Raw genomic sequence first — 11,617 nt, 5'->3', positions numbered from 1 at the left:
CATCGAGTCAAATAAAACAGGTCTTTCAAACAGAGAAGTTTTCAAACACCAGACCCTGAATAATCCAGTGCACAGTTTGGAAATGGAGGGATGGAGATACCAAGCACTACTGTACTGGGATGTGCCAGAGGTCTCATGCAGTCCTCAAATAACGGTCTTAATTAATAGAGGAGGGGTGGGATCGTGATAAAAAGCACTAGTTCTGGAATCGAAGGATGTGGGTTCAAATCCTCTCTTTGACACTTATGAAGGATATGATCACACTCTCCGTAAGTCAATTTCTCCTCTCTGAGCCTCAGTTTCCTCATCTGTAAAATGAAGGGGTGCACTCTATAGCCTCTGAGGTTTCCCTCCAGCATCTATAATTTTCCCCATGCAGGTGTGAAACCCTGGTAGGCTTCGGAAGTTCCCAGGATTCTTTTGCCTTCTGCTGTTAGTGAGGAAAAAGCCCGATCCAGGGTAGTGCCACCTTCAGTTCCAGAGAGAGGCTGGGGCTGAAAGGGGGTGTCAGGGAGAGGGGGACAGTAGAAATTGTTGTTTTTCCTGTTGCAAGCAGAAAGGAAACAAAATAGGAAGTTGAGGGTGCCGGGTGTGAGCTGGCCGGTTGCATACGCCTCTCACTCACACTCGCCACCCTCCTTGCTGGCTGGCTGCCTCCCGCTGGGCTGTTGTTGCCTGCTTGCCTGCCTGCCGGCCTGCCTGCCTCTCTGTCTCTTTCTCCATGCCTGTAAGCTACTGCCTCTTGTTTCTCTTTGGGTGATGGGAGGAGGAGGAAATGGAGCCGGGCTCAAGGTCTGGGATGCGATGCTTCAAGGGCGGGAAAAGGGGGCGGAGAGGGGGGGGCGCAGCGGGAGGCCAGGGGAGGACAGGAGGCCGGCCGGGCCCCAGGGATGCATCGCAGTGCAGCTGCTGGGCTGCCTGCAAAGCTGTCCCCTCTCCGCCCTTGCATCTCCACTGCGGATGGATGGAAAGGGCGAACGCAGAGCGGGTCTAGGGCCGGGGTTAATTGCGGAGAGCTATACCGAGGGGCAGGGGTGGGGGTGGGGGGAACGGGATGGGATAGAATTAACCCTTAGCAGAAGAACATTATCCAGGCTTCTTGGCAAATGCCCGGCCCTGGGCGGGGTGGCTGGGAATCACCTTCGCGGGGAGCAAGGGCTGGTCCTGTTGGTATAGAAGCATCCTCTAGAGCCTGGGGTGGGGGGGGGAGCGGGGAAGCCGGGGGTCACGAGGGAGAAAGGATCTTGCCCCTCTGGCCACTGCCCTCTGCCCCTCCCGCCCGGCTTCGTCTTTGTCCCCTCCCCCAACCCCACCCCACCCCACCCCCACGCCATGAATCAAGGCAGAGAAATGGAGCGGGGCCGGCGGCCGGGCTCAGGTCTCATTCATTGCATGCAGAGGGAGCTCACCCTCACCACATGTTTACAGCTCTCCTGTTGAGGTTCTGTGAGCGAGGAGGTTACGGTGAAACCTCTGATCAGCCTCGCATTTCCTGACTCGAGGGGGGTTTTTTTATCCTTTTACCCGTAACTCGGGCTGAATGAAACGTCTATTTTTTTCTGAAACCTAGTTTCCTGTTTTTATTTAGGGTCTCTCCCTCTCTTGACATTCCCCGCCTCCCCCATCACCTTCACTGCCGGCTTCGAAACCCAGGGAATCATGGAAGGAACAGGGGGACACTCCGCTTTGGGAACTGGGGTGTAAAGGGCTTAGTGGACAGCGTGCTTGACGTAGAATAAAGGGTCCTGGGTTTAAATTCCAATTGGGGGGGGGCAGCTAGGTGGTGCAGTGGATAAATCACGGGCCCTGGATTCAGGAGGACCTGAGTTCAAATCCAGCCTCAGACCCTTGACACTTACTAGCTGTGTGACCCTGGGCAAGTCACTTAACACTCATTGCCCCGCAAATAAATAAATAATAATAATGTATTCGAATTCCAATTCTACTGCTCTCCTACATAGACAGGTGGCTTCATTTCCCTGGGCCTCAGTTTCCTTATCTGTCAAGTCGTCTTGGACTAACCCTAGAAGGGCTCCCTCCCTGTGCACTTAATAAATGCTTGTCGATAATACTGATTGATTGATTGATATCCCTTCTGGCTCAGGCTCCAATTCAGATCAATAATCCAACCTCCAAGGAGCATAGCTAAGAGATTTGCGGACCCTGTCTGCCAGGAAGGTTCTTTAATTTGAGATGAAGGAAAGTCGAGCCCTGAAGGGGAAAGCGGGGGCAGTCACAATGTATCAATCAACAAGTATTTAAAGATGAGCCTACTTTGTGCCAGGCCCATTGCTACGCTAAGGAAATACAGGGGCAGAGAACTAAATGATCTCTCTTTGCAAAGCGTTCCCAGTCCAGTTTCCTGCTGCGGAGCTGTTTGATGGGTCCCTGGGTGACACCTTCAGGGAAGTCGGGCTGCCCAATCCGATTCATCCTCCTGTCTCCAGCTAAAGCAGCAAAAAAAAAAAAAAGGATCGACCCCCAGTTTTCAGAAATCAAACCCCATCCTTTTGTGGTTGAGTAGCTCAATAATGATAATGATGATAAGGGTTACCCGGCAGTGTGGCTTGGTGGATAGAGAGCAACCTCACAGAACTCTTTCCATATCTTATCTGATCCTCACAAGGGAGGAAGGTGCTATTATTACCCCCATTTTACAGATGAGGAACCTGAAGCAGGCAGGCAGGGGTTAAGTGACTTGCCTATGGGGGGGAGCAAGGCTAACAGGCATCTGAGGCAGGATTTAAACTCATTTTCCTGATTCTAGCCCCATCAATGTATTGCAAAGAAGGTGCTGATTCCACACTGGTAGGGGGGGTTTTCTTCTCCTTAGAGCTGCCTAAGGCAGTAAAATAAGAAATCTGGTCCAAATAATAGGATTAATAATAGCCTGGGCCTACTTTGTGCCACACCCAACATGTTTGTAAGCCATGTTTCCTTGTGGTTTCCAAAGCTCTTTGCACCCCCTATACGAGCCAGGATTGGCACCTCCGGGACCTTACCCTTACCACTCTCTGTTCTTGGATCTGGAATCTGGAGCCTAATTAATGGATGCTCTGACTGTGCCAGGGCCAGATACCAGGCACTCTATCTGGCTGTCACCTCTGTTCTGGAGGTGGCCTAGCTGGGATGCGAAACCCAGAGCCTTTGGCACCATAGCCATACCACTTTTCACCATGCTATCCTGCCTCCTGTATGATTATACTAGGGTGGGTCCAACTAGACCATAGTCTTCTTTGTCTGTACTTACTAGTGGTAGTGCTGGTTGAAGGATGAGGGAGAGAGAGAGAGAGAGAGAGAGAGAGAGAGAGAGAGAGAGAGAGAGAGAGAGAGAGAGAGAGGGAGGGAGGCTGGGGAAGGGAGAGATAATGTAGGAGAGTAAAAGTCAGCAATCCACTGCACAAGCATGGCATCCTCCTGGTAGTATAGCTGAGAGAGTGCTACATTGAAGTAGGAAGACCTGGAGACCAAGTCCTACTTAGACCTCTTTCTATGTGACCTTGGGCAAGTCTCTTTTCCTCTGTGGGCCTTAGTTTCCTTTCTGGTGAAATTGAGAGGGTTGGGTTAATTAACCTCAAAGATCCCTTCTAGCTAAACCTATGATCCCACGGTCTCATCCTCCCCCCACCCCACTTCCCTCATTCAATTTAACAGATGTTTAAGTGCCTACTATGTGCAAGGTATTTTTGCCAAACCAAAACAGTTCCTGCCTTTAGACTGTAAGCTGCTTGAAGGCAGGAACTGTGTTTTGCCTCTTTTTTGTATCCCCAGCACTTAGCATACGTATCTGGCACAAAGTAGGCAATGAACAAATTATTGCCCATAAGGAGCTCACATTCTGTGATAGGGGCTGGGGGGACGGTACGCATATAAATAAATATGGAGCAATATCAAATTGGGGAGAGCACCCACAAGGGAGGGGTGGGTGTTGGAAAAGACCTCATGTAGAAGGTGGCATCTTTTCAACAAGCTCCTGGTTCTAAGAGGTGGGGGTGAGGAGGGAGGGCATTGTAGGTATGAGCTACAACTGCCTATAAAGATGCAGAGATGGGAGATCGTTTGAAATTGACACTGTGAGCTTCACAAGATGGCCAAAGATCTTTATGGAAAGGCTAATCCGAGGGCAGTCTCTGCCGCTGACGGATCGCTACCCCCCAGTAGGAAAGAGGTCTTTTTGTTTTTTACCCTGTCCTCAGTTTCTGGGCCTGTGAAATGGGGCACAGATACTTGCACTGAGGATTCAGTGGCCACATTGCATAACAGGTGCGGTCCCTTTCCCTTTCCCTCCCTTGCTGGGCACTCACACGTGCAAAGGCAGAGTCAGCTCTGAAGCCGACTAGTCCTGTTTGTTGTCTCGAGGGAGTTCACTCTGGGTCAGTCCCTGCTTCCTTTTTGTTTTTCTTCAATTTCAGAGCTGAAGGGAGAAGTGAATGTGCATCGAGAGGAGTAATTTCCCTTCTGCCTAGCTTGTTTTTGGAAACCATTTCTTGGTTAGAGAAGAGTTCCCTCCTTACCAGGGGCCAGCTGTGCTTTGGGGCCTGTGAGGGTTTGAGGCTTCAAAAAACAACAAAAACCCAAGAAACCCAAGCCCAGCAGGTCCTTTACCAGAGGTCCCAGAGAATGAGGCAGACCTTTATTTGTGCTCTATTATTCAAGATCACAAATCTCAAGGACTGAAGGATCCTCAAGGGTGAAGGATCAGTGTTGGGTACTGGGTGGTGGGCTAGGCTTGGAACCAGGAAGACCCTGCCTCTGATACCTATCAGCTGTGTATATCCCTTAGCCTCTCCTGAGCTTTAGTTTACTCATCCATGAAATGGGCATGATCTCCGTGGTCCTTAGCTTACTGGGTGGTTGTTGTCGAGGCTTATTCATCCAGAAAGTACTTAATAAGTGGCTACTGTGTACTAGATTCCCGTGATGCAGAGACAAAATGAAACAACTCTTGCCTTCCAGGAGTTTGTATTTCATTACCTCAAAGGAGCTAACATCCTTCCTTATAAATGTCAGACCAGGAGGGATTTGAAAAATGCCAGTCAGTCTGACCTCAGTTTACAGATCAGGAAACTGAGGCCAAAGGGGTTAAGTGGCTTGCCAAGGCCAGGAATTGTCTGAGGCCAGATTCGAATTTCTATCTCCTTGACTTCAGACTCAGAACTCTATCTACTGTGGCCCAAATGCTTCTATCAGGGGTTTGAACCCCCAAGTTCTCAGTCTCCCTCTTTCCCCTGGTTGGTACTAGGTGAAGAATAATATTGTCAATAATAGGATTTTGTGAGTGGCAAAGGTCATGAAAGCTCCTACTGGTTAGAGGTAATATTCTGGCTTAAAAATTAAAAAATTGTGGTGGATGGAAATTCCCCCAATCATATCTAAAATATTTCCAGTTTCAAGATGGAAAAAAAAAATAACCAAGTCCAAGGACCTCTCTCCCCACCTTCTGTTTCAATTAAAAACCAAATGCGTATTTTCCACTCCGCAGATCTAGAGATGAGAACAGATCTGATTTTGCACCAGCGTTAGCAACTGTGATTTTGGGATTCCAATTCCTTTTGACATGCTCTAATTTCACCTTTTGAAACTCCCTAATTTTACCTCTTTAAAATGTTCTACCTTCAGTCGTTTGAAACGCTCTGATTTCACCATTTTGATATGATCTAACTTGGCCTAACAAGACCTATCTCCCCCTCCCTCCATATGTCTTACCTCTTAAATGTAGCCTTCTCTGCATTGTAACTAACTCTCCCAATTTTCTCCTTACCTGGGAAGAGTTTTCATCTTTCTTGACCGGTGTTTGACACTCTTGGGAAAGTCCTTTCCTGATAAAGAGGCTGATAAGAAGCCTTGCATCCACTCCAACCACAAGGCTAATGAACAAACTTCCGTTCAATTCAACAAGCGATCACCTCTTATAATGGGAAAATGTGGTTTCAGAAGTCTCTTTCTTTCTGAACAGAATTGCCCCTGAGTAGTTGAGCCAAAAAGGGAGTTAAGGGAAAGTGATGGGTGTGGGAGTTTCTGAAGTGGTGTTTCAATGACCTTGTGTTCCATTCACAGTGCAAGTAAATGGCTTTCTCCTAACAGAAGCAAGGAGGGAAGGGGGAGATGAAAGAGAGGAGAGAAGGGAGGCATAAGGTCTACAAAGCTGCAGTCTGTGAGGTAGTCTCAGAGATTCCAAATCTCATGGCTTAAAAGGAACTTAGTGGCATCTAGTACAACCCAGACCTGAAGAGTCCCCTCTAATTCATTACTGACATGTGCTGCCTCAGTCTTTGCTTGAAGATCTGGGAGTCCCTTCCCTCCTGAGACAGCCTATTCTATTTTGAGTCAACTCTAATAATTCAGAATTTTTCCTGATGTCAAACCTAATTTGCTTCTTTGTAAATTCCACAGCTAGTTATAGGCGGGGCCAAAAAGAAGTCTCACCCCCTTCTGTCTTTGTTGGACCAATAATTGTCATGGCCCCATTGGGTCCTTTCTCCTCCAGACTAAGCATCCCCAATTCTCTCAGCTATACTGGTGGCCATCTTTCGGATGCTCTCAAGCTTATAAATGCCCTTCTTAAAACGGGCCACCCTGAAGTGAACATAGTACTCTTTATGTGGTCTGACCACCAATGATTGATCATTTGAGCCTTGGTCGAATAAATGGGAGTGAGCTTCCCTTCTGGGGAAATTGAATAAAAATCTCAGCTTGGCCCTTCACTTCCTGTATAACCATGACCAAGTTTCTTTACCTTCCCAAGTTCTCAGTTTTTTCATCTGCAAAGAGAGGAGACTGGGCCAGATTATTCCTAGGGCCCCTTCAACCTGTAAATCTACAATTCTGTGATTAGATAACTCTCCAAAGAAAACAAACATTCTCAAATTTTCAATTTTGGTGTCTTATTTGACTTTCAGAATTCCATGCTTCACCCTCCTAACCTGAAGTTAGTCATTTTTCTTTAAATATTTGAATACTTTTATTTATTCTAAATTTAACAAGGATGCCAATGAGTGGAATCAAGCAAACAACATAAGCAATAAAAGTTTCATTATAACTGCCCTGTTTGCATTTTTATTGAAGAAAAACATAAATTCGAACTAAATATATATTTTGTTATATTTAACAAATGTAACACCACAAATATTTAAATATATTTTATACATACATACACACACATATATCTATTTGTTTTGATTTTTTTTGGTGAGACAATTGGGGTTAAGTGACTTGCCTAGGGTCACACAGCTAGTAAGTGTCAAGTGTCTGAGGCCAGATTTGAACTCAGATCCTCCTGAATACAGGGCCAGTGCTTTATCCACTGTGCCATCTAGCTGTCCCCTATTTTACTTATATTTATCAAAATATAAAGTTGTAACAATTACCTATTTTTTATGTTCCCATCCAATCTCTTTTCTATATACTCATTGAGTTTTCTTGCTATTATTTTGTAAGGCTATATGCTGTTTGATTCTGTTTTCTTTGCTAGATATCACTTAATATTTCTTTTCATTTTTCATCCCGTTATTCATATTTGTCATTTTTATGGCCTAATACTATTCCATTACATGATATACTACAGTTTATTCAGCTTTTCTTCAGTTGTTGGACACTTTGTTTCCAGTTTTTCACTATTACTAATAAAAAAGTTATGAATATTTTTTACAGAGAAATTTTCTCTTTTAATAATAGACTTAGTTCTACTAGTGGGGTTTATTGAGTCAGAAGGTATGACCAGTTTTGTAAACTGGTAAAAGTATGCACTGCCAGATCATTCTCCAAAAGGATGGAACCCATACTGATTGAAAATTCCACCAACAATTTAATAGTGTGTGTGTCTGTCTGTTCCCAGTCCTGCCAACAATGGATTATATTCATTTTAACCATTTTAGCCAGTTTTCTTTGTATAAGGAAAAAACTCAAAGTTGTTTTTTACAACATCACAAAATCACAGCATCTTAAGAGTTGGAAGAGATCTCAATAAATCATAGAGACCAATGTACTTCTGAAAGGAATCCCCACTATAACATAATAGCAAGCTTTTATTTGACTTCATGGAGTCTCTTTATTCTCCCCTTTCTTTGTTTTTGGTTTTTGGTTTGGTTTGGGGTTTTTTTTACTTTTTTTTGGTGAGGCAATTGGAGTTAAGTGACTTGCCCAGGGTCACACAGCTAGTAAGTATTAAGTGTCTGAGGCCAGATTTAAACTCAGGTCCTCCTGACTCCACAGCTGGTGCTCTATCCACTACATCACCTAGCTGCCCAGTTTTTTACTTTTTAAAATAATTTTTCCTCCCCTTTCTTTAACTCTAAAAACAGCTTCCTTATGGATTTCTCTGCAGTTCTGAGTATGGAAAAAAAACCTTAGAAGTCAGTTACCTATGTCTATTTCCTTCCTATTCTCCCCAAATTCAGACCAAGATACTATTCATTCTGATGAACAAATATTTATTAAGCTTTTGTTATATGCAAAAGAGAATGTGCTGGATCCTGAGGCCCCAGAAGTTCATTGACACAATCCCTAGCCTCTGGTAGCTTTTGGTTCAATAGGTAGATGAGATATATATGCAAGTAACCAAATCAGAACAATTACATGGAAAGAGCATGAGAGGTCAACCCAGAGTGCAGAGAAGCATCACTTAGAGGTGGGACCATCAAGGCAGGTGTCATGGAAGAGGTGGCTCCAGAATAGGGATTTTTTTTTTTAGTGAGGCAATTGTGGTTAAGTGACTTGCCCAGGGTCACACAGCTAGTAAGTGTTAAATGTCTGAGGCTGGATTTGAACCCAGGTACTCCTGACTCCAGGGCCGGTGCTTTATCCACTGCGCCACCTAGCTGCCCCAGAATAGGGCTTTTGAAGGATGCAGCAGTGATGGGGAGAGTTTATTCCAAGTCTAGGGCACAGCATGGAGGCTGAGGGAGGCAGGAAGAAATAAGGCAATTCAGTTTAGCTGAAACATTAGGGAACAAGAAATAAGGAGATGCTCTCTCTTTACACATAATAATTATACTCATATTATCTTAATAGGAATTTTGCCAATATTCATGGGTCAGGGTTTGGGTAGGGGGGGTTTGGACCTGTGATTTTTGTCAGTATGGGAACCCTCAGTAAAGAAATTCCTTCCAACTGTTCAACTTACATCTTAGAGAGTTGCCAGGTGGCATCAAGAGGTTAGGTAACTTGCCCAAGGTCACACAGCTAGTATGAGTCAGAGTCAGGAGTTCACTCCAGATCCTTGGGATCCCAAGGCTGGCTCCCTACCAATCTGAGCATCTGTGTTCATATTATTATCATCATAACTTGTGTTATTCTATATGAATATAGAATATCCCATGTTAAAAGATCACTATGACTATATTGAGAAAGGATCATATTCTATCTGAGGTCAGCCTTCCCATTGAAATATGTTATTCTTTGCCTGTAGTCAGGATTGTTGATTTCTCCAGGCTCTGTGGCTCCCCTCTTACCTAGCTCCCACCCCACCCATTAACAGCTTCCTCCCAAGAGGACTTCCCAGGCTCAGGCTGAGAATACAACTTTTCTGTACTTTGGCATTCCCTTCACTGAGGAGACCAAGAGAGCTGGGTCATCTATGACCCAATTTTGCCTCTGTGTTTCCACTTCCTCTTCTGTAAGTTAAAATTACAAAACTGAACCGATCTCGTGGGATTGTCCCAGCCCTTGCAAAAGATCCCTGGAAGTCTCCTAGCACTTCAAGTTATGAGTTCTGGTGCCCCTGATTGAGCCATGCTGGTTTTGAGGGTGGGAATGCAGCTGGGAAGGAGACAATATAGCAAGAGTAGAAAGAAATCATTAGGGTCTGCATTTGTTCTCCAGATGACATGAAATCCTCTATTCTCTGCAAAGGGATGTTTGTTTTTCCCATTTATTTTGGCCCTGAAATCTTGAGAAAGAGCTATCTAGGAGAGAATTAAATTTTATTAAATTCAAGAAATTTCTTTAAAGTGCCTACTATGTGCCAGGTACTCATTGAGCTCAAAGAGCTCACATCCTACTGAGGAGAAATAATATATATGTAGAAAACTCAATACAAAATGCATAGAAAGTCACTGGGTTTGGAAGGGAGGACAAATAGCAGATATTTATACAGTGCTGCAAAGTTTGTAATGTGCTTTATATAAATTACCTGGAGAGGCAACTCGGAGCTGGAGTCAAGCCAACATGAATTCAAATTCTTCCACGGACATTTAATAGAGTATAACTTTGGACAAATCACTTAACCTATCTGGGTCTCAGTTTCCTCATGTGTCAAATGAGGGATTTGGACTAGATGACCTCTAAGATCCCGTCTCTCTCTAACGTGATGAATGATGCTCAACATCACCCTGTGTCTAAGATACTGTTATTATCCCCATTTTATAGATGAGGAAATTGAGACTCAAAGGAGTTGTGACTTAACTAGGGTTATACAGCCAGTTAATATTAGAGGGAGAAGAACCAGGTCTTTTTTACTCCATGTCCTGCACTCTATGCCATTCTCCACATTATTTCACAATTTAGTGGAGCCAGGAAAGACCCTGTGTCCTTGAGCTAGACCTTGAAGGATGTTAGGGCAAGAGGCAGACATGAAAGATTGCACTGCAGACCAGCCTATGCAAAATTGTGGAGGCTAGAAATGTAATACCAAGTTCAGAAAATAGTCAGTGGCTTATTTGGCTATAGAATTTCAGGGGGAGTATTTTGAAATGAGTCTAGAAAGGTTGGCAGGAGCCAGATCTCAAAGGACTTGACATTCCCAGATGAATTGTTTGGGGGGTAGGTAGGAGCAGAGGGTAGAGCAGGTGATCATCTCTCTATCTGACAAAGATGGAGCAAGCAGAAAATGTATCAAAACTGTGAAGATTCCTTCTTTGAACAGGTGGGAGACTATGGGTATGGAATATTGCATGTCATGTTAGACTTTTTTTTTTTTAGTGAGGCAATTGGAGTTAAGTGACTTGCTCAGGGTCACACAGCTAATAAGTGTTAAGTGTCTGAGGCCGGATTTGAACTCAGGTACTCCTGACTCCAGGGCTGGTGCTCTATCCACTGCGCCACCTAGCTGCCCCCCATTTTAGACTTTTTCCAATGCCTTGGTTGGTTTTGCTGAAATGTTTCCCCCCATATCCCCTTTTTTTCTTTGTTATAGGACATGGCTCTCTGGGAGGTAATTTAGAGATTAGATAGAGAAGAAAATGATAACATCAAACATTTACTAAAATCAACAAAACAAACTATAGGGATTTTAGATAGCCCCACAGAAGAAATTTTCTACAGTCAAGGTTGATTAACATTGGAGGAAAGGTTGTGAATTCTGTCTGGCCACCTCCTCATCTAAGGTCCCTCCCTTTTAGCCCCAGATTCTATCTATAGTCCCATGTACAGATTTTCCAGACACACCCCACCTAATGTTCTTAATTGATTCCCAGAAAATAGGATGTCAGGAGAAACAACATTACCAGAGGTAGCAGATTCCATGAAAATGACGTTATAAAGTGGCCAGCCAGGAGAACAATGTTACGTCGGGGATTGGCTTTCATTTATTAATGACTTTATTACAAAGTGATGGGGGCAGCTGGTCGTATGCCCATACCCTTAGCTGTCTGGAAGGACTTGAGAAAGCAGGGAGAGAAAC

General features: G+C 44.5%; 1 protein-coding gene across 3 annotated transcripts in view; it reads left to right on the top strand.

Moving 5' to 3' along the window:
- Positions 1-490: 490 nt before the first annotated feature.
- The window catches only part of PIK3CD (phosphatidylinositol-4,5-bisphosphate 3-kinase catalytic subunit delta), a 72,942-nt gene continuing 61,815 nt past the window's right edge, over positions 491-11,617 (top strand). For all 3 annotated transcript variants that reach the window (XM_043993123.1, XM_043993122.1, XM_043993119.1), the window contains exon 1: positions 491-727. The gene's annotated coding sequence lies outside the window, so the exon portion shown is untranslated. The remainder of the gene's footprint in view (positions 728-11,617) is intronic.

The sequence above is a fragment of the Dromiciops gliroides genome, chromosome 3, assembly GCF_019393635.1.
Source record: "Dromiciops gliroides isolate mDroGli1 chromosome 3, mDroGli1.pri, whole genome shotgun sequence".
NCBI lineage: Eukaryota > Metazoa > Chordata > Mammalia > Microbiotheria > Microbiotheriidae > Dromiciops > Dromiciops gliroides.
This window is presented reverse-complemented; position numbering and strand designations above follow the sequence as displayed.